The sequence below is a fragment of the Felis catus genome, chromosome D3, assembly GCF_018350175.1.
Source record: "Felis catus isolate Fca126 chromosome D3, F.catus_Fca126_mat1.0, whole genome shotgun sequence".
Classification (NCBI taxonomy): Eukaryota; Metazoa; Chordata; class Mammalia; order Carnivora; family Felidae; genus Felis; species Felis catus.
Window position 1 is genome coordinate 71,064,195 of NC_058379.1, and position 22,607 is coordinate 71,086,801.

Sequence of the window (22,607 nt, forward strand, 5' to 3'; positions counted from 1 at the left end):
TCCTGTCTGTAAAATAAGGATGCTGAACTAGTGATTTTTGTGGTCCACAATCTACTCTGAGATCAATGATGCTGTATTAATCTGTTAGCTGCATAATTGTGGTACAGGTATTATTCTCATTTAACAAACAATTCAAGAAGGAACTATGTTCTTCAGTAATGAATTCTAAGTACAAGCAGAGTGTTGAGTTGTGTAGTTTGAACTTGTTCTTGAAAGAGAATGAGGTTAGGCCAAAACAGGGAAGAGGTGGTATTATTTTCAGCATATAGAATTATAATCCAAAGTTTCATTGTTTCAGTCTCTTGCACAAGTTCTAATTCAACCATTGTTAAATACGTCACATGCCACTGAGTGTGTAATTCAAATTATTGTAGTCATTTTGTGCATGTGTGTGTTGATGGAGCGAGGGATAGAATTACAGAGCTATTAAAGAGTTGTGAATTAGGTACATGTGGGCCTCTAGAGAGTTGGAATAAGATGTGAGGTCTCTGAAATTTAACGGCAGTGTTCTTTTATTGGTAGTGCTCCCTATGTGCAAGTTGCTATACCCACTACTAAGTTGTCTTAAAGAATCCTAGCCCTCGGGCTCAAGCACCTCTTAAAGGTTAGAGTACATGTTCTCTAAAGCCATCTTTAAAAGAATGTTTATTAATTTTAGAGAGAGGCAGAGAGAGAAAGAGAGAATCCCACTGACAGTGTAGAGCCCAATGCTGGGTTAAAACTCACGAACCGTGAGATCATGATCTGAGCTGGAATCAAGAGTTGGATGCTTAACTGACTGAGCCACCCAGACACCTATCTAAAAGCCATCTTTATTGTAGGGTGGAAATCTAACACAAAAACCAATCTACTTGTTTGGGATCATATTTCATAGAATATAGACCTTAAAATATAGTTCTTTTATCTAATGGTTATGAGTAAGAGATCATCTCACTAGCTACATAAAAATGTGTGTGAGTATGTGTACCTCTCAATCTATCCAAATCCATCCATCCTTCAATATAAAATTCAATATTTATTCAGTAAAGCTTTCTTGACCAATTTTAGTTCCATTTTTGAACTCCTATAATGCTTATATGTTACCCAAGTGGTGTAATTTGGTAAATTAGCATAAAGTAATAAGAAATTTTTCATATTTCTACCATTTACAGCCACAGAAAATGAGTGATAGTAACATAAGGAGCACTCGGTAAGCACATTTTTAAAGCTTACTTTTATTTAGTTTTTTTTAACATTCTGAAAAACAATATCTTTGTTATATTTTTAAATATTTCTTGACCAATGACTCTATTCTTAGTCTTTTTCTAGACATTGGGAAACTAAATGAAATATTCTAGTCCAATGTCTCTAAGGAGCTCAAGACGTAAATAAAAACATTCAAATGATGATATATACTATGAGGAAAATAAAGGAGGGTGAGAGGTCTAGACATGACTGGAGAGACATGTCTTATTTTATACAAGGAAGTCTCTGAATAAGTGACATTTGAACAGGAAGCTGATGAAAATAAAAGAGCAAACCATGAAGATCTCTGGAAGATAGTTCCCATGGTAATATTGTACAATTGTGCATGTAATATATGATAAAATAATGTATTGAATTCATGAATATTAATGGATTAGAAAAGGTTGAGGTTATTGTGCTATCTCTGTTTGCTCTTGATTAGGGATATGAGATAATTTGTGGTGATGAAACTCATTGTCCTGGCTTCAGAAACCAGAGACAATAGACATGGAGAATTCGTTTCTGACTGATTTATTAATACCACTCTCAGTGAAGCAAGTCGCTTTTTTCAGAAGGTGGGGTTGAGAGGTAAAAGCTAGCTCTTGCCACATTGAATTCAAATGGAAAAAGTAGTAGAGAGAAAATGGCACAGACCCAGAGAGTGAGTGAGGTGGGTAGTGTCATAGTGGAAAGTAAAGTAAGCAGAAGACTTGCATTAAAGCCCCCCAAACCAGAAAACAGATTGAAACACAGACAGTGGGCTCAAAGGTATGACAGCCAATTTACTGGGAGAACAAGGATTCAAGGTTGTGAGGGTTCTAGGTTAATGCAGTTGAAAAGAACTGATCAGGATGGGGACAATAAAATCAAAGGCAAAGCCAGATCTCGCTCTCCTTGACCCAAGGACTGTCAGTTACTGGGCCAGTTCCCTGAATGAGGAGAGATTTTGCCTAGCTTAATTGCAGATACAGCAATACAACCACATTTAGCTATGAATGTTTTATGTTCATATTGCCATTTCTTTAAGGAAATAGTAGCTTCACAGTTAAGAGCACTGTCTCTGGAGTCAGACTGTGTGGGTTAAAAGCCTGGCTTTGCTCCATCTAGTTATGTGGCCATGGCAAATTACTCTATCTCTGTGCCTCAGTTTCCCCATCTGTAAAATAGGAGATGTGTGCTATTATGATCCTAAGGTTATAATGATGTTTAATTAAAATAACTATACTTTTGTGGGTCCAATTCTGGAGTCTCTATCCTATTCCATTGGTCTGTGTGTCTGTGTCACTCCTCATGAGGGAAATACAAGTCAAAACCACACTGAGATACCACCTCACGCCAGTCACAGTGGCTAAAATGAACAAATCAGGAGACTATAGATCCTGGAGAGAAGAGAATGTGGAGAAACAGGAACCCTCTTGCACTGTTGGTGGGAATGCAAACTGGTGTAGCCGTTCTGGAAAACGGTGTGGAGGTTCCTCAAAAAATTAAAAATAGATCTACCCTATGACCCAGCAATAGCACTGCTAGGAATTTACCCAAGGGATACAGGAATGCTGATGCATAGGGGCACTTGTACCCCAATGTTTATAGCAGCACTTTCAACAATAGCCAAATTATGGAAAGAGCCTAAACGTCCATCAACTGATGAACGGATAGAGAAATTATGGTTTATATACACAATGGAATACTACGTGGCAATGAGAAAGAATGAAATCTGGCCTTTTGTAGCAATGTGGATAGAACTGGAGAGTGTGATGCTAAGTGAAATAAGTCATACAGAGAAAGACAGATACCATATGTTTTCACTCTTATGTGGATCCTGAGAAACTTAACAGAAGACCATGGGGGAGGGAAAGGGGAAAAAAAAGTTACAGAGAAGGAAGGAGGCAAACCATTAGAGACTCTTAAAAACTGAGATTAAACTGAGGGTTGATGGGGGGGGTGGGAGGGAGCGGAAAGTGGGTGATGGGCATTGAGGAGGGCACCTGTTGGGATGGAGCACTAAGTGTTATATGGAAACCAATTTGACAATAAATTTTGTAAAAAAAAAAAAAAATATTTTTGAAAAAGAAAAAAATTACAAAGTTAATAAAAAATAAAGCATTTAGATAGTACTGGAATTGTTTATATTAATCTCTTTTGATTATGTTCCAACTTAGTAAGCTTAGCATGATAGTGGTTAACATGACACCTGAGTATGTGTGAACCTTGCTATCTTTGTTCACTACCTTCACTTCTAAGCTGAGAATGACAACTTGCCTAGCTTTACCTGTATGTTACTACTGGCCTTATACGACTGAGGTATAATGTTTTCTTTAAATTAAAAGAGGGATGACTACAACTGCACAACTGTAATTTCACCATTGATTACTAAAGTATGTCAGCAGTCAAAAGCTACCTGAAACTTGGAATGACAAAGGTGTTACTAAAAATAGCTTTATCTGGAGAGGTACTGTGTCTATTTTGATTGCTGGCAGCTCAGCATCAGGTTCAGTATAGAAGCTCAATAAAAAATCTGTTAAAAGAATGAATACATGTGTATTTTTGCCAGAGTACCAAAACTTAGAAACTCAAGAGTCACCTTTAACAAAAGCTATATGTGGCCCCACCGGTGTCAAAATGACCTTCAGATCCAGATTTAATATCATAAGACTGAACTCATCACGTTTAGATCAAGAAAAGCTGTAATGCCCAAGTGTGATCACCTGGCTTTGATGATGAACCTTATTTACCACACTTGAATTGTTTTAATTAAATGGACATTTTTATGAAAGTAAATTGCCCCTCAGATGAATTGGTCTCCTGGTGGGTTATTGAAATAAATGTGTTTTAGGCAGTGAAAGACCTCTTCTAAACTAGATCTCAGGTGGAATTCAAACACTGGGAATGAGGGTACACACTTCCCAAAGAGCAGTTGAAAACTGTGAAGGTGAGAACACTCCTTTGGATGTGTGATTTCTAGAATGTTTAAGAGGTTAGTCCTGTTATTGTCACACCTTCCATTGCATCTCTGAGAAGAATAAATGAAAAGGTGTGAATTAAGAGTGAATGAGTGAATCACTGCAAAGCTCAAACTCTGGTTGTCTTGAGACAGTATTTGTAAATGTTGATGAATTGAACTTTTTTTTTTTTGGTGGGTTCATTATCCAGTTGGAATTATAGTTTAAAATTCATCCTATGCATTATTTGAGAATGAAGAATTTTACATCCAGTTTGGTTTCCTGTTTCATGATATAAATGATTTATGAATGAAGTCTCTGTGTTCAGTCATATTGGCTCCTGGCAGGTTGGTGGTCTGACCGATTCTCAGGAATTAGATGATCAATTCAGTTTTGTGGATTCTGATGACCAGATTACTTAGACAATAAAGGATCAGGCGAAATAGAAATTATCACTTGGCCTCAACTAATAAGACAATTAAAAGTGGAATTGACCTCAAAATGCTTAGTATAGTGCCCAGTATAGGAAAGGATATAAAAGTTATTAACTACAGCAGTGGTTCTCGAACTTTGAGTGCATCAGACTTACCTGGAGGGCTTTGTTGACGCACATTGTTGGGCTCATCCTCAGAGTGTCTGACTCTGTAGGTTTGGGTAGGGATGGGGAATTTTTATTTCTAACAAGTTCCCAGATGCTGCTGTGGGTTCAGAGATACACTAAAACGTAATGCATTATTGGGGCTATGTCAGATGGTTCTGAGAGTCTATTTTGCAGAATACATGGGGAAGCAGTGGCTGGACCTCAGGGAGGAACCTATGTTGGATTTCAGTACCATTGACTAGTAATGCCAAATAAAACCACAAATTGAGGAGACCTTGCCTGTGTAATTTCTGCTGCTTCACATTTCTTGTGAGGAATATTCAGAGAGATGAAGCAGATTAATTAAGATGCTAATTGTTGCCACAATTTCCAAGCAGATTAACACCATACAAGGTTTCTGTTTAATTAAATAGTGTTTGTTCCTGCTTGCAAAACTGTGTTTGTACAAAGGTGCAGAGTCCAAAAGGACTGAAAAGTTAATTGCTTCAGTTTTCCAAGGCCTTGTCATCTGATCCCAGGACTAGGAGACAGGACAAACCCAATGCATGTAAGACTGTACACATATGTAAAAGATTATTATGATTAATATAATTATTAATTATAATATAATCATATATATTATATATATTAGAGCTTTAAATTATTAGCTGCAAATGGAACACAGGTCAGGAATTTTATGATGGAAAGTGATAGGAAATGTTTATCCCAGATATCGATAGTTCTCCAGCCATGGCCAAGTGCTTCCACAAGCACCTATGATATTTAAAAACAATAGATATTCCAGGCTCTCAATCCTGTGGTCTGATTCAGAGTGTATGGAATGGTCCTGGAAATTTGAATCTTCTTGAGCATTTCACCCAGTTATTTGGTTTCATAGCCATATTAGGAAAATACTAATCAAAATATGTACACACAGTCTGAGTCTTGATTTTGACTCTGGTCCTGATCTCATGATTGAGATTGAGTGCTGTATCAGGCTCCATGCTAGGCATGGAGCCTGCTCAAGATTCTCTCTCTCCTTCTCCCTCTGCCCATCCCCTGTTCATGTATGCTTTCTCTTCCTAAGTAAATAAATATTTAAAAATATGTGCACACAACACTTATGCATTGAAAGGGTGGAAAAGACTTGTAGACTAGTCATCATTGTCTAGCAGTCACAATGTGATAAAAGAAATATTTGCCAGACATATGCAGTGAACAGCAACACTCAGAAACAATGCATTCTTGGTGCCATATTGGGTACTACTGAGGGTCTGTTGTGGGTGATGGTACAATATCTCAGAGGCAGATTGAGCAGTGGGTGACAAATTCATATCCTAGATATGACAATCAAAACATAGTTGATTGGTGATCTTTAACCTTTTCTGCAGCATGGCATTTCAGGAAAGTTACTAGGCTTAGAGCCTTTTGGGTAGGAATTCTTGTATATTCACAGTGCCTAGGAGAGTGTCTGACTCATAAGAGTGGGAACTTAATACAACCGTAAGAATTAGTAAATGAAGGCAACCTAGTTAGTCATCAGACATTGCCAGATGACATCATCTCCTTTAAGTGCTTTGCATAGTTTGAATGCTTTAATCAAAACATGGAAGGTATTGTCACTGATATTATCATTTATATTAATTTGATTTTTAGCCAGTTCTCTCTGGCCACTACAAATGCCTCACTCATTTGGCTTTATTGTGCTATAAACTAATCTACAGAGAACCTAATACACTGTTACCAGTTTAATATAAAATTCTCTATCCTGTGTGACCAGGCAGTGGGTAATTCCCCACAGATAATGTAGTGAATCAAGTGTCTCTTACTAGCACCTCAGCTGCTGCTGTGGATCCAGAGCCAGGAGACGAGAACACCTCATCATGAAGCCATGCTGTGCTTTCTGGTCACATCTCTCTATTGCTTCTACACCACCAGATCTTTTTAATGAAGTTACAGCTGTAATCTGTACCTTCATTCATGTTGTCTGTGGCTCAGTGTTGGAGGCATCCTCTGAAGTCTGTGGGTGGGAGGCACCCTGAGGGCACAGCACATCTATTACCCTGGAGAAGGTGGAACGGGGAAACAAATGATAATGGCAAAATGCTAATGCCTCAAATGAGCTGAAGATGATGATGTAGCACTTGCAGTTTCCCAGTTCTTCTTATGATGAGGCTGGGCCTATCGTTGGTTTGATATATAAATGTACCTTAGAGAAGTCTTGCAGGGACGTTTGTCTCTCAGTGATAAAGAGAATTCATTAGCATATGGAGCTTTCTCCAGTGACAATTACCTGACGATGCATGTGGACCGCCTTTGCACAGATATTGCAATGTAATTGTGCTTAAGGGGGCATTTCGACAAAGAAGGCAAACCCATTATTTTTATCCATATACAATAGCAAATTAATTGAACAATTAGTAGTAATAGCTTGGATGTGCATAACAAGGCATCTTGCATCCCAGGGTACTCTACTGACAAAATATGAGCCTGATGCTCCCATAGTGAGAGATGGAGCAACCCTCTTCACTATTCCAGGCAGTAGGAGGAGAATGGCATAACTAGCTGAAAGGGAAGAATTGATTCAGAAACTACACATTCCGTTTGTTGATCACAGAAAGAAGTTGACATCACTAGCTAGACTCCGTAGAACTTTAAATATAGCAAATAATAGAACTGAAGTTCATACTAGAGTCGATCCTTGTGCCTATTAATTTAAACATGAATATTCATGGATTTTGAGGGACTGGATAGCAAGGAGAGGAGAATGAGGGTTGAGAGGAGGGTTGGCTGCCATTCTGATATAAAACATCTCTCCTCCAAAGGATTTTCAATCAGACATTTTGACTGCAATTCACTGTATGATTGTCAGCAGTGCCATGTTGTGATTGGAATAGTTTTCCAGTCCCCATATTCTGTAGCATGCTTTATATCATGCTTGCTTTCATCCTGCTGATAGCATATAAACATGGAACTATCTATAAATGTAGTTAGCATACGTCCCCATTCTGGACAGATACTCCTAAGTGGTAGTGTTAGAATATATAACTCCTAGCACTCTAGACTTTGTAAGTTTAGAAAAGATAATTTTCAAATGATTGTGTAACATTGTGACATTTTACTGTAGATTGATTCCTATGAGATACCTAACTCTTGTCAACAGTTGGCTATTTTTTCCCCAAAAACAGGGGGATAGGTAAGGATCAACAATAGCACCTACTTCCTAGCATATAAATAAATTCCTGTGTACTTGTATAGTACCAGAGAGTATGAAGGAAGCACAGCTAGACCTTTGAAGATCCTTACATTAACCTAAGACTTTGTGATAGATGTTATTCTTGGGAAGCCCTAAGAAATAATTACTGACTTCAACTTAAGGCATAAATTGTTTTTGTTTGCATTCTGTGACTTCCTTATTCTCTCCAAATGTTATATAGGCCTGGTTGATGTAACATTTCCTAAACTATCCATTTGGCTTTTATTTGCCTATCCAAAATATAATTTTTCTCCCTGCCTTTAAGAAAAAAATATCTGCTCAATGCATATCATTTTTTTTCAGGTTTATTGAAATAATCTTTCCAAAATTATTGAAAGCTCTGGGTTTCAAAACCTTGTATAGACTGGGGCCAATTCATCTTCCTAAAATTTTGTTGCCAGTTTTCCTCAGGACACACACTTCATTCTAATTACACTGCTTAATTACCCCCCCCCCCAAACCTCCATTTGCATTCTGGTCTCTGTGCTTTTAAGCTCCTATTGCCCCCCACTGTTTAGAATATCTACGTCCCCTAATCCAATTATGTTAATATAAATTTCTTGGTGCTTTTAAGATTCCACTTAAGTACGTATCCATTGCTCTGCGGGAGATAAAACTCACTTGTCTTAGCAGAGCCTGAGACTAAATAGCCATGGAGCAAAAGGCTCCAAAATAGTTTGTTTTTAGTGTTCTCATGGTGCTTGGGTAATAAAAAATTGGAGTTCAGAATCCATCATAAATGAGGAACTCTAGGAAACTGTTCATATTATTAATGGATATATGTTTGGAGTAAGGACAATTCAGACATAGGCTGACCTTAGAACATACAGATTGTCCTAAAGTTAGCTCAATCAGATCAGACTAAGATAATTTAAGTACTACTACTAGAAGTTGGAAGGAGTCACTTATCTAGAGACTCTATAAATGTTCATACATAAACAGGATTCAGTCAATAATTACCAGGAATAGCAAAACAACTACAGGAGAAGACACAGACAACAGAAACAGATCTACAAGTGACCTGGCAATTAAAATTATCAGACATAATCTTTAAAATAACCGTGAATAGGGGTGCCTGGGTGGCACAGTTGCTTGGGTGTAGATTTTGGCTCAGGTCGTGATCTTGTAGTTTGAGTTTGAGTTCCACCTCAGGGACAGCTCAGAGCCTGGAGACTGCTTTAGATTATGTCTCCCTCTCTCTCTGCCCCTTCCCCACTTGTTCTCTTTCTCAAAAACAAACATTAAGAACAATTAAAAATAAATAAAAAATAACTGTAAATAATATATTTAATAAAATAGATGGAAAGATCTTGATTTTACCCGCCTTAATTTCTAAAAAATAAAACTGAAATTCTAGAAGAGTATAAATGACATGAAGATTCCATAGTTGGGTTTAACAGCAGATTGGACACAGTTAAGAGCTTAGTAAATAGGAAAGTAGATAGGTCAGTAAAGAAAGGAGAAAGATAATGGGAAAAACATGTCAAGAAATGCTATTTGAGAAAATTATAGTAAAGAAAAATAGCCACGTATTTTAGAATTTCTATGAACCCCAAGCAGGATAAATTAAAAAAAAAAAATAGACCTGTTGTTATTTAATCGATAATAACCAAAGTGAAATATAAAATCTTCAAATTAGAGGCAAATGTTAACTTCAATAACAAAATAGACAGCTAAATTCTTAATAGATGAAATAAGGATACATTTAAAGTAACTTTTAAAGGAAAATCCACATAAAATATCGGTTGAAAGTAAAAATATAATAGTTTTCCAGCTATAAAAAATAAAATTGTGGCCAGCAGACTCCTATTAAAAGGAACACTAAAAGTTCTTTAGCACAAAAAGAAAATGATTCCATATGGAAGCTTTGTAACACAAGAGTGAAGAGCACAGGGTAGGGGTATTTATATATGTAAAATTCTAATAATTCTTCTGGATTGTAGTATAGAATTAAAATATAAGAAAACAAAAACACGAGCCTGGAATGTGGTCAATGGAGTTAGTGTTTTAGTGTCTTGGATTGTCTGTTTAGGGACAATGTGGCATATGTACCATTATTATAACTTTGTATTAGAAATCACTATCAGACTCCAATAAGTTAGGTATTTTGTAATCTTCAGTGTAACTACTAAAATGTTTAATAAAATAGAACTTTATAATGAAAATATTTAATGTAAACAAAACAAAAGAGAAGAGAGGAGACAGATTTAAAAGACAATAACAGAGTTAAACTTAAATGTACCAGTAATTTCATTAAATGCAAATAGATTATTTCATGGAAGTGGAATAATATAATCAGGCTGGATTGAAGAAAAAAAAAAAAACAAAAAAACTCTAAGGAGCTTAAATGACAAACATGAAATAAAGCCAAAAAGGCAATAACGAGGATGAAATGAAAGTGGAGTATGACTATGTATTACTACAAAGTAAAAGTCCTTCTTAAGAATTTGTTTCATAATCCAGTGCTTAATCCAACAGTAAAACAAAACCCTAAATTTTTATCCACCTAAGAACTCAAAACTATAAAGTCTAAACCAAAATGAACTCTCAAGTGTGAAGGTATAAATAATAAATTCTTAAACCACAAGAATTTAGAAACTTTCTCTCTTAAAAATTCTTATTTTGGGGGGTAGTATGTACTCAAAATTAAAAAGTTATCCAAGCCAGAAAGTGGCATAGGATTGGGGGGGGGGTGTGCGGGTGCGGGGGCCAACAACAACAACAAAACAGAAAACATCTAATGATGATACTGGTGAGCAGACCTGGAGAAAAACCACCCAGATTGGAGAAAGACAGCAACTCTAGGAGAGACATCTCTAAGACAAAGTGGGGACTGGTAGAATACTTGATAGAATGTCAACCAGAGAACTAAAGACATTATTATATGGCAGAAGTTGGAAGAAGGAGGGGAAAAAACAAGGGACTTGTAGTTAGTTGTAAAAGAAAACCAATAAGAAAGGGAATATATTATATATTATTTGGCTCTCAGTAAATAAAAATTACTTATAATATCAAATACTTTTATAGTGTTAACTGAAAATGGTCCAAGCTATTATGATGATGGAGAGCAAAAAACATATAAGATATCTAAATTGACATCTATTACAGTACAGCAAAGAGAATATTGAATGTTAATATATGAGTATGGCTTAGCAATGGAGGTAACCATGAGAAAGAAGAAACCTAAAGAATGCATAGTGGTTGCATCTTGGCAGCAGCGTTGGGGTAAGTGTGGGTTAATTCAAGGGGCAGTTACTTTTGCATTTATTACTGTATTTAATTACTACTTTGAGATAAAAATTAAAGTGGGAAGACTGACATGCTGATTAAGGGAGGAACTCTTAGGACAATTTTTATTTTATCATTTTCTAATTCTACCACCTAAGCTATTCAGTTTTGGTAATATTCCCTCAAGTTATTTATAAAGCACACAACTTTTTTATATATACAAAATTGAAATTGTGTTTCAATGAAACTTTAATGCATAAAATTTTATTATAAACATGTCCATTTTCTAGCTTACAAATCAAAAACCTATATTTTAATGTCTTCTCAATTTTCTATCCTCTAACTGTTGAGATTCAACATCTAACTGTTGAATATTTAAGGTATTTCCAAGTTCAGGAGTATTGTAATGTTGCAGAAAATATCATTTTACATAAACATCATATATCTTTTTCCATAATCAGAGGTTATATGAAGAGTGTAGTAATAATTGTCCTTCCCTCATAAAAATACTGATTATCTCCTTATGATAAGTAGTTAAAAATAAAGCTACTTAAGTATATAAATCACTTTCAACTTCTTGATATCATTGCAAAATTTCTTTCTCTCAGAGTTGAATGAATACTGAAACTCCTAAAGGCCAAGTTGAGAAGTACAGAGAATATTTGATACAAAGGAAGGGGTAGGTCAGAGTGGGCTACGGAGTGGAGTGGGCAGGCAAGGTCCCACGCATGAGCTTTGGCCTTCACATCTTTTGGGAATGTACATGTGTACATGCATCACTTAACAGTGATGCAAAATGGAATTAATAAATGAAGTCCATTTCCCTACAATTTGTTCTGTCTCATAAAGAATACTTCCTAAGAACTGAAGCAGATTAATTAAGATGCTAAGAAGGCTTGACACAATCTGTGCAGATCAACGTCACTCAGGGTATCAATGTAACAACATGGGCTTATTCCTGCCTACAAATACTGTGTTGATGCAGTTGGCACAGGGTTCAACAGTACCAAAGAGGAAAAAATAAGATACTGGTTCAGTTTGTTACAGCCTGTCACCTGTTGTAACTCAAAGATTATAAGAGTATGTTTATTAATATAATCCTTCATTATCACTATCAGAGCTTTGGATTTTTAAAAATCTATTAACCATAAATAGGATACAAATTGGAAAACTTATGATGTAGAAGAAGGGATGGTTTCCAAACCAGTAGTCCATACACAAGTGGCCTCAGAATTACCAGCGGGAGCTTTTTTTTTTTTTTTTTTTTTTTTTTTTTACCAATCCTGGAAAAAAAAATACACCTGTGTTTGTGTATCCATGGGTTGACATCTTGATAACTCTAAAGGTATCTTGACATAGTTGAAATTGGCATTTCTTTTGGTCCTAGAGAAAATGAATATATACATTCTCTGAATACTTTTATCTTTAAATTGCCTTTATTTTCTTTTATCATTTTTTATCAGGATATTTTTATTTTTATTTTTATTTTTATTTTTTTTATTATTTTTTTTAAATTTTTTTTCAACGTTTATTTATTTTTGGGACAGAGAGAGACAGAGCATGAACAGGGGAGGGGCAGAGAGAGAGGGAGACACAGAATCAGAAACAGGCTCCAGGCTCTGAGCCATCAGCCCAGAGCCTGACGCGGGGCTTGAACTCACGGACCGCGAGATCGTGACCTGGCTGAAGTCGGATGCTTAACCGACTGCGCCACCCAGGCGCCCCAGGATATTTTTATTTTTTAAGAGCTCTTAAAATATTAAGATTTGTCTTCCATTTCTTAGGAATTTGGAAATAGCAAAAATAAATTATTCTGAGGATTCAGTTTAGGAAGTAACAAATAATAGAGTGGAGCAGAAAGATGAAAATTTAGCTTTAGGAGAAAATGGCTACCTGGCTGTTAGCAGTTGATTGGATTATTGCATTTATTACCCTATCTAGAAAAACTCCATGACACTTATATGGAAGTGAATAAAAATGTGAATTCAAGTGTTAAATGTTAGGCACACCAGTCAACGTTGTGGTCTTGAGAATAGACTTAGTCCTATCAACACATTATCTTAGGTCGATGTTATCAAACATTCTATTCATGCCACTATTAGGGATTTGATTACATTCTCCCTAAGAAACTCCTCATTTGCTCCCTATATGCCTGTGGGAAGAATATGTACTAGACAGAGAGCTTGATTGTTTGATATCTCAGCAGTTTTGATTCTCATTACAAATTAATAGGTATGTTGATTATACTTTGCATCCTGGGCAAGAATGTGTTGGGTGGCATTTAAAATTGATAGTTCCTTTTGCAGTTATATTTCTTATTCATGAAAAAAAAATATCCTTCTTATTTTATAGATTAGTCTCAGGAGCTTGGTAAATAAGTCCAAACCTGATAGATTCATGCTGGTCACTTTAAAAAAAAAAAAAAAAGACACTCTGAAAACATGAAGGTCAGGTTAAGGAATCTAACATCTCCACTTTGGGTTATTCTTTGGAGGCCACTCCCTGCAAGCTCCTTGTACTAAATGAGTTTTTTTTTTTTTTTTTTTTTGAGTATTGAAAAAGATTCATGTTACTAATCCAGAAATAATTTTTATAGTTTTTCATTTTGTTTAGTCTTTAAGGATACTTAAAGATGCCAAATGTGGAATACAGTTATATATTCATAATTGAATTCACGTAATTCATAAACGAATGTGATCATCTTGCATGTTTAAGTTGGTATTCTGTGGGTTCTCCATAAATGCTTGATAATGCCAAGGTGTCTATGGTCTCTGCATTTTTTCATCTTTACAATGAAACTAACCTTCTGTAAGCTGAAGGGAAATTAATATGGCAATTTGAGCCTAGAGACTGGCCCCTGCTTCTTCATGTCTTTTGTGATACTTGATTTCTACAAGCTGAGTTGCTCCAGTAAGGCTCAGGAGTACAAGACTTGGCATGATGGGTACAGGAAACTACAAAGAGTTTGCTGGTGTTAGAGGGTAAAGTATGAGTCCCCAAATGAGAGAAAAAGCCAGATGGGTCAGAAGCACCATGGGAGAGAATCTTCATGCAATCTGTTTAAGACACTCAGAATTTGTTCTGTACACAATTGAGAACCATTGAAGGACTTTGATCAGAGGAATGACAAAATGTGCATTTTTCAGTTCAATAAGGCAGAGTTGGAGGGAAGAAGAGAGACCAGTCAGAAGGTGGTGGCTATAGATAAGGCACTGAAAGATGAGGGTTGGCCCTAGGCCAGAGTGCAGAAGCAAAAATGGCTTTGAAAAAAATACTTGGAGTGGAGAACAAGTGAAAACTACACCTTTGGAATGTCATTTTGTTTTTCTAATTTGAGGGTGTTATTTGAGTAGTACCATAAGCCCCAAATAAGTAAAATGTAGGTGTAGTATAGCCTTTTTAGACATCTTTTAAAATTTCTGCTAGACCCTCAGGTATGATACCTGCTTTCAGAGTCACTAGGAACGTTATGGAGCAGCCAAGGTTGGCTTTTAGGCTCTGTGCCTCTCTTTGTCCTCCCCACCCCTTCTTTTCTTCATTATTACGAATGGGGCAGTTTCAGTTTTCCAGGTGAACTCTGGGACTTTTCTCATTACTTGTCAACATCTTCTGCTTTCTTTCAACACTGCTTCCTTAAAACCCCAAATTCCTGGTTCACTCTTATTGCCCAGCTTCCTGATATTGGGAGGCGAAGCTCTGATAATTCAAAAACATGCAAATTAATCCATATTTCAGTTATTGCCTTTGGGATAAGATCCCAGGAAAAGAATTCCAAAGGTGTTAACTCCTCTTGGTGGAAGTGCAGATTCTGGCAGCTGAGTTGAGAAGATGTACTTGGGGTAACAAATGTTACCACATCCGATGTCAAATATTGCCCTTGCGTCATTCTCACCTCTTGTAAAGGGGCTTTTGATCCAGGTCTTGCCGCTGATTTTCATTACACATTTGTGAAAACACAGAATATTTGAGTAACTGGGTATCAGCCTTTTTATCTGGTTGGAGTCCACTGGGGCTAGAGTAAGGGTAACTGACAATTTCACAATTAATTCAATAGACCAGAAGACTGGTTAATTCAGAATCCCAAGTGACTGTGTTGGAAAAGAAGAGTTAAATCTTACAGCTAAGACAAAATCCAACCTGTACTGATGAAGCGTCTACTTCTGTTTTCCATATCCCCATTCATCTGCATGGTTCATGCCTTCAGCCCCTAGGCTCCTTTCTGCCAGATTCCTCTGTCAATCTTGATCAAGTCACATGATACCTGAAAGTCACCTAAATCCGAAATTAGTCTTATGCTCCTAAGCATGGCTCCCCTGCAGTGAGCAGCTGTCTGTCCATCTAGTCTTAGCCTACTGTGTGAAACTGTGTGGGACAGTGTCTTTATTTCTGCTTAGTAATTCAGTTCCCCTGCTGGATTTGGAGGCTTGCCTTGAACTCCAGCCCAACTGACTAGGATCTTGTCAACATGCCTAGCACTTGACATTCCCTGTAATTTGGCAGCTGGATGCTGTTTCCCTGAGTTCCAGCCATTGAAAGGGGGTCTTGTTCCAAATTAAATGGACCACCCAAACTCTGAGGCTGCCACCCACCTGACTTTGTGCATTGCTTTTGCCTGGTGACTCCTGGTGTCCAGCAGATGGAATCCTTATTAACATTAGGGATGCTTGGAACTAACACCACTCTTTTGGACTATGATATAAATTATCTGCTATTCCTAGGGGGAAGGCAAGTCTAAATCCATCCAGTGCTCATCCCTACCCCTGGTTCTATTTCCAGCTCCTTGCTCCCACTCTTGTCCTATGTATATCAAGGCTTAGCATGCCCTACTACCCACAATGTGATACTAATATGTTAAGAATCTTGTTTGTCTGAAGTAGTTTCACTGACACCAGATTTAACCTCAGCATGATTTAATATTTCTGTTGGGTTTATATTATGTTCAGCAAAGCATATAAACCTACGCAATAAAGATTTGGGGAGGGGGATGTTTCTAGTTCAATGCAATACATCTGGAAGGTAGCAGTTGACAAACCAGTATTATACTGCACTCTTGTAAAGTTCACATTAGAAATGCAGTCAAGATTGATGAAACGTTGAAAGGTAAGTTGAAGGAAAGGATACATAGCAACTCTTGGTATGAAAGGAAGAATGTAGAAAAAAGATCACTGTTTGGCTTTTCAAATTTCTAAGGAGAAGAAAATCTTAGGGACCTTTTCTCATTGAGTCATTTTTTGTAGAAACTAGTGGCACATAGAAACTTGTTGAGAAGAGTAGAGGGAGAAGAGAGAAAATCATTGGCTGTTGTAAGCTTATTGTTGATCAGAGAAAGAATTCCTTGAAGGTTTAGTATAGAGCAATCCATTAGAGTGGACTAATAGTCACAGCACCTGCTCAGAGAATATTTAATCTCTTCTTAATCAGGCTTTGGCAGTGCCTTAAGCTGAGTCAACAATAAACTATGGAATACGTCAAGTTTATTTCCAAGTCCTCTTCTTTCTATTTAGGTTTTTAATTATGTCCATACTACCTGAGAAATGGGCACTTTACCCTCTTGGGCAATGCCTTTCCTGGCTAGGACCCTGCTGCAAAGAATTACCTAAAACTCAAATAAGTGCCACAGATTTAAGAGAGGGCTAAAATTAAGATTAAGGAATTAAGCTGTAATGTTTAACTTGCAAATATCAAGTAGTAAATCGGACTTCTTTAGTAGTCGGAAGAAGCTCTACTGATCCTATAAAATCACATCATATAGTTGGTAGTTAATTCCCCCAGAGAATTAACAGCAGAGCTGAGAACTGGGACTCCAGTAGATGGGATCCTGGCCAGTCAGCTCTTGTTCTTCTGTATAGGCTTGCAGTAAAGCGTACTAGACCTGAGCACGAGCTACCACACTGAATTATGCAGTGAGTCAAAAGTGTTGGACTAAGAGAATTTGGCAGTGAGTGTTTACAAATTGGGTAGTTTTTTGTTTGTTTTTTTGTGTTTTATTGTGTTTTGTTTTTTTTTTACAGATAAACAGAAAGATTTCATTAAATAAACTTTTCACTGTCTTGAAGATTGGCCCGTCTTATTGACATAAAGCAATTGTACGGTATAACTGACAATATTAGCTTCAAGTGTACAACATAGTGATTTCACATTCATATGTGATGCAAAATGATCACCACAATAAGTCTAGTTACCATCTGTCACCAAAGTTAATATATTATTATTGACTATATTCCTCATCCTGTACGTTGCACCTCCACGACTTATTTTATTCCTGGAAATTTGTACTTCTTGGTCCCTTTCCCTCATTTTACAACCTCCCCCCCCCCCCCCCAACACCTCTCTCCCATCTCTGGCAAACATCAGTCTGTTCTGTGTATTTATACATCTGGGTTTTTTCTTGGTTTGTTTTGTTTTTGAGACTTCACATACATGTGAAATTATGTGGTATTTGTCTTATGATTTGGTTCCACTTAGCATGATACCCTCAAGGTCTAACCATGTTGTCACAAATGGTAGGATTTCATGATTTTTTATGGCTGAGTACCATTCTATTATGTGTATATACATCACATCTTCATTCATCTAACAATGGACATCTAAGTTGTTTGCATATCTTGGCAATTGTAAATAATTTAGCAGTGAACGTGAGGGTACATATATCTTTTTAAGTTAGTGTTTTGTTTTCTTCAAATAGGTAGGTACTCGGTAGTGGAGTTGCTGGATCTTCTGGTATTTCTATTTCTAACTTTTTGAGGAATCTGAATACTGTTTTAAAAAAAGGCAAAGATAATCAGTGGTGAGGATGTGCCATCCACTTCTTATTGTCTTTTCCTATTTGATAATCATCATTTGACAAGTGTAAAGTGATATCTCATTGTGGCTTGGATTTGTATTTCCCTGATGATTAGGGAAGTTGTGCATAATTTCACATGCCTTCTGGCCATCTGCATGTCATCTTTGGAAAAAAATGTCTATTCAGATCCATTTTTAAATCCGTTTTTGTTTTATTTTTGTTTTATTTTATTTAGCTTTCTCATTTCCATTTTCTTGGAATATCTTTTTCCATCCCTTTGCTTGTAGTCTGCCTATGTCCTTCTAAAGCAAGTCTCTTGTAGATGTGTCTTGTTATCCATTCAGCCACTCTTGCTTTGATTGGAGAATATAATCTATTTACATTTAAAGTGATTATTAAAAGATAAGTACTTATTCCCATTTTGTTAGTTGTTTTCTTGCTGCTTTTATTGCTCCTCTATGTTCCTTATTTCTCTCCTCTCTTGCGGTTTGATGACTTTTTTAGTGTTATGTAATTAATTTTCTCACTTTTATGTGTGTGTATTTATTTTATTTTTTTGCTTGGTGGTTACTGTGAGGTTTATATATCATTCTATGTATAATAGTCTATTTTAAGTTTATAGCAATTTAAACTTGAACATATTCCAAAACCAAAATTTTATTCCCTTTCCCCATGTTCTATGTTTTTGATGTCACATTTTACACCTTTTTATTTTATGTATCCTTTAACTGATTGTTGTGGTTTTAGTTCATCTTAAAACTAGCTTTACAACTGATTATCCTTTACTGCCTTTACTATGTTTATCGTTTCCAATGAGATTTTTACTTTTGTATGTTTTCTTGTTAATAATTCCATTTCTTTTCAACCTAAGCCCTAAAACGTGTGTTGTAAAGCCAGTTTAGTAGTGATAAACTTCTTTAGATATTGTGTGTTTGGAAAACGCTGTACTTCTCCTTCAATTCTGAATGATAAACTTGCTGGGTAGAATATTTTTGGTTGGAAGTTTTTTTCCTTTCAACACTTTGTATATGTCCTGTCACTCCTAGCCTACAAAGTTTTTGGTGAGAAATTGTCTGATAGTCTTAGGGGTTTCCCTTGTATATAACAATTTGTTTTTCTCATGCTTTTACAATTGTCTCTTTAACTTTGGACTTTTTAATTATAATGTGTCTTGATGTGGTTCTCTTTGGATTCATCTATTTTGGAACTCTCTGGGCTTCCTGAATCTTGAAGTCTGTTTCCTTCCTAGGTTAGGAAAGTTTTTAGCCATTATTTCTTTAAACAAATCTTCTGTCTCTTTCTCTTCTCCCTCTGGGGCATTTTCTTAAACATTCTTTTTCCTTTCTATTGCTCTGTCTGGGTGAGTTCAGTTGCCTTGTCTAACAGCTCACTGATTGATTTTTTTTTTCTGCTTTTTAACCCTTCTAGTGTATTTTCAGTTCAGTTATTGTATTTTTCAGCTCTGTGATGTCTCTGTGGTACTTTCTTGCATTTTCTCTTTGCTAAAGTTCTCAATGTGTTCATCTGTTCTTTTCCCAAGGTCAGTGAGCATCTTTATAACTGTTACTTTGAATTCTTTATCAGGTTGATTATTTTTGTATGATTAAGGTCTTTTTGAGGTTTTATTTTATTCTTTCATTTGGAATATATTTATCTTTCCTCATTTTGTCTGACTCTTGGTGTTTGTTTCTATGTGTAAGGTGAGGCAGCTACCTCTGTCTTGAGGAATAGCCTCGTGTAGATGATGAAATTTCTCATTCACCCTTTCCTTGCTCTTTGTTGTCTCTCAGATCTTTGTGATTGTCTAAACTTTTTGATTTATTTTTGATATAGCCTCATTGTTGAAGGTGTGCTGAGACCTGTACCAAATGACCATTTGGGGGTGGAGAATCTTATGTAGCACCTACTTTCAGGCTGATTGGAAGCCAAACCCTCAAGCAGCAGCTTTTAAAGTATTGCAAACATATACCATCCAATGGGGCCACAATTTAAAACCCTATTGACTTTCAGATCAGGAGATCTGGAGATGTAACAGTTGTAAACACAGTTGTAAAAATCTGGGCTCCAGTCAAGTGTAGAAAAACTCTTTCTGCAAGGTCTCATCTCTCACTGTAGCAAGGCCAAAAGGGTATATGCAAAAACTGTGTCTCTCTGATTATCTTTCCTGGGAGAACTTCCCTTAGCTTCTGGATGTGTGGGGAACCTGAAGCCTGTCCCTCAGGCTGAAGTTCCAGGCTAAGTAGATAAGCTTTTCACAGGAAGACTGGGGTTGCATTTAAGTCCACTGTCTGTGTAATGCCCTAGGTATGGCGGCCTGCCAAGAATAGTCTTTCCCATTATTTCCTGTGAAGCTTAAGAATGCCAGCCATCTTGGCCAGGCAATCAAGAATATCCCTTGTGTGGACTGTGCATGTCTTCTGGCTTTAGGTAGAAGTAGAGGCACAGGGCACACTCACTGGCTTCAGAAAGGCAGTGGGAAAATGTTTTGATGGTGTTCTTCTGTGCTCTTCAGGAATGCGGTGAAAGACTGCCTTGTCTTTGTGCATGCGCCAGCTTTAGGCTGAGGGTAGAAGAATCCCATGATTGCTTCCACTCACCAGTCCAAGCCAGGGAGCAGCGGATGTTACAATTTCCCATGCTTGTTGACGTTAGGCAGGGAGTGAGAAAATGCCATGATAGTTCATGCCTACCTGCCCCAGCCAGAAAGCAAGAGAGTGCTGCAACTACACATGCTCTCTGGCTTCAGTGAGGCAACAGGATAGTTCTGTGAATGCCTGCTCCTCCTGTCTTAGCAACATGGCAGGAAGTGCCATGTCCAAGATAGCTTACCAGTGCTCTGTGCTAGCAGCAAAATTGCTACCTGCCAGTGCCTCCATCTCTGGGGATAATTTCAATTGTATCCCATTCCTCCAGTAGATGGTTTTATGTTAGCAAATACATTTTATTACTTTTTTTTTTTTTTTTTTTTTTTTTTTTACATACAGCCTACCTTTTTTCAAATTACTGTTTTTTTCCTCTAGGGTTGGGGGCAGTTGAGACTGCATGCAAACCCTTCAAAACAGGAATCTGTTTCCTTTGACACTTTGGGACCTCTGGACATCAGTCCTGTTGATTTTCTAAGCTAGATGTTTTAGGGGGCTCATCTTTCTTGTGCATATCCCAGGGGTTGGGGTGCTTCGTATGGGGCATGAATACCTTGCTCTTCCAGGAGAAATACCAGACTGTTGAGATTCTTGCCCATTGTGTGTTGCCACACTGGGGAATGGGAGTTTTGGTGACACTCTCTCTCTCTTTCCTACCAGTCTCAATGTGGTCTTTTTGTTTTGGAGAAGCAGTTGATTTAGTTTTCAGATCTTTTTCAGAGGGAAATTATCCATATGCAGCTAAGGATTTGGTGGGTCTGTGGGAGGAGATGATTTCAGGATACTCCTACGCTGCCATCTTCTGGATAGTATTTTGGTTATGGGGTGACAGCTGACTGATGTGGATGCTGGCATTGCCTCTCTGATGGTGAAATAGTTGACCCATCAGGCTGTTATACAATATTAGTTTATGTAACTGCAATATTTGTTTCCACCTCTGCACAGCAAGTCAGAGTCCTTATTTGTTTACAAAGCTTCTAAGGCTTAAAGTATAGAAAAGAAAAAGGAAAGAAAAGTACAATTGAGGTCAAATAGACTTCTATCGATGTCTTGGGAGAAAACATCTGGAGTCTTAACTCTAATGCCTAGGATTTAAAAGAGTAACTTGCTGAAAAATACTCAGTAAAAATAATGCCTATGCATACTTGGAATTTTTTTTTCCTCTTAATGGCATGATGCATTGCCACTCGTACTGTTTAGTCTCTTCAAATACCAGTCTATCAAATAGGAAAGTAAACTTCTCAATTGGGTAGCATCAAAAGTCTAATTCTTTTTCAAAATTTGCTGAATCTAAATAAGATAGTAGCAGTGTTTTGAGGAAAATACAGGTAATATTGAGGACAGATCTCTTTAGAGAAAAAATAGGCTAAAATGAAAGCTTTGGAGTTTCAGAAGGGAAAAAAAGAGCTGCAAAGAAAAAATGTCAAACAGTCATGATGATACTTCAGTTTCTAAATCTGTATATACTTATTTTTAAAAATTTGACCCTTTATTACTGAGTTTTATGAAGTTTGATAAATACAAAAGATTGTGTAAATGCCCTCAAATCAAGATACCCAGGCATTCCTCATCCCCCCAAATTCTCTCCTTTCTTCCCTTTTGTAGTAAAACATTCCCTGCAGTCAGACCCAGGGCAAACACCTCTCTGTTCTCTACCTTTATCAATTATATGCTGATAGTATCACCAACCATCCAGAAAACAACCATTAACAATTAAAGCCTTATACTTAAAGAAAATACTTTAAAAATTGAATTTGACTTTAGGTAAGTGTTTTTGCAGAGATGTATTATAGAATGAGAAATTTAAAAAGCTTACAAGCAAAAAATACCTGAAATTCTAAGGGGGAAGACAAATAAATGTGAATTCATGACAATAAGAAGAGAAAAAGTATTTCTGACTATTAAGCCTTGTTCATCCAATTTACAATGAAAGACTTCAGGTGTCAACTGTAAA

At 36.8% G+C, this 22,607-nt stretch overlaps 1 long non-coding RNA gene across 2 annotated transcripts in view; it reads right to left on the bottom strand.

Annotated features, from left to right (window-relative positions):
* The window catches only part of LOC109493062, a 59,805-nt gene that overhangs the window by 3,524 nt on the left and 33,674 nt on the right, over positions 1-22,607 (bottom strand). The window contains exon 3 of one of the 2 annotated variants that reach the window (XR_002147086.3): positions 6,573-6,806. This is a non-coding gene — a long non-coding RNA (uncharacterized LOC109493062). The remainder of the gene's footprint in view (positions 1-6,572; positions 6,807-22,607) is intronic. The other variant, XR_002147087.3, reaches the window with a different exon arrangement.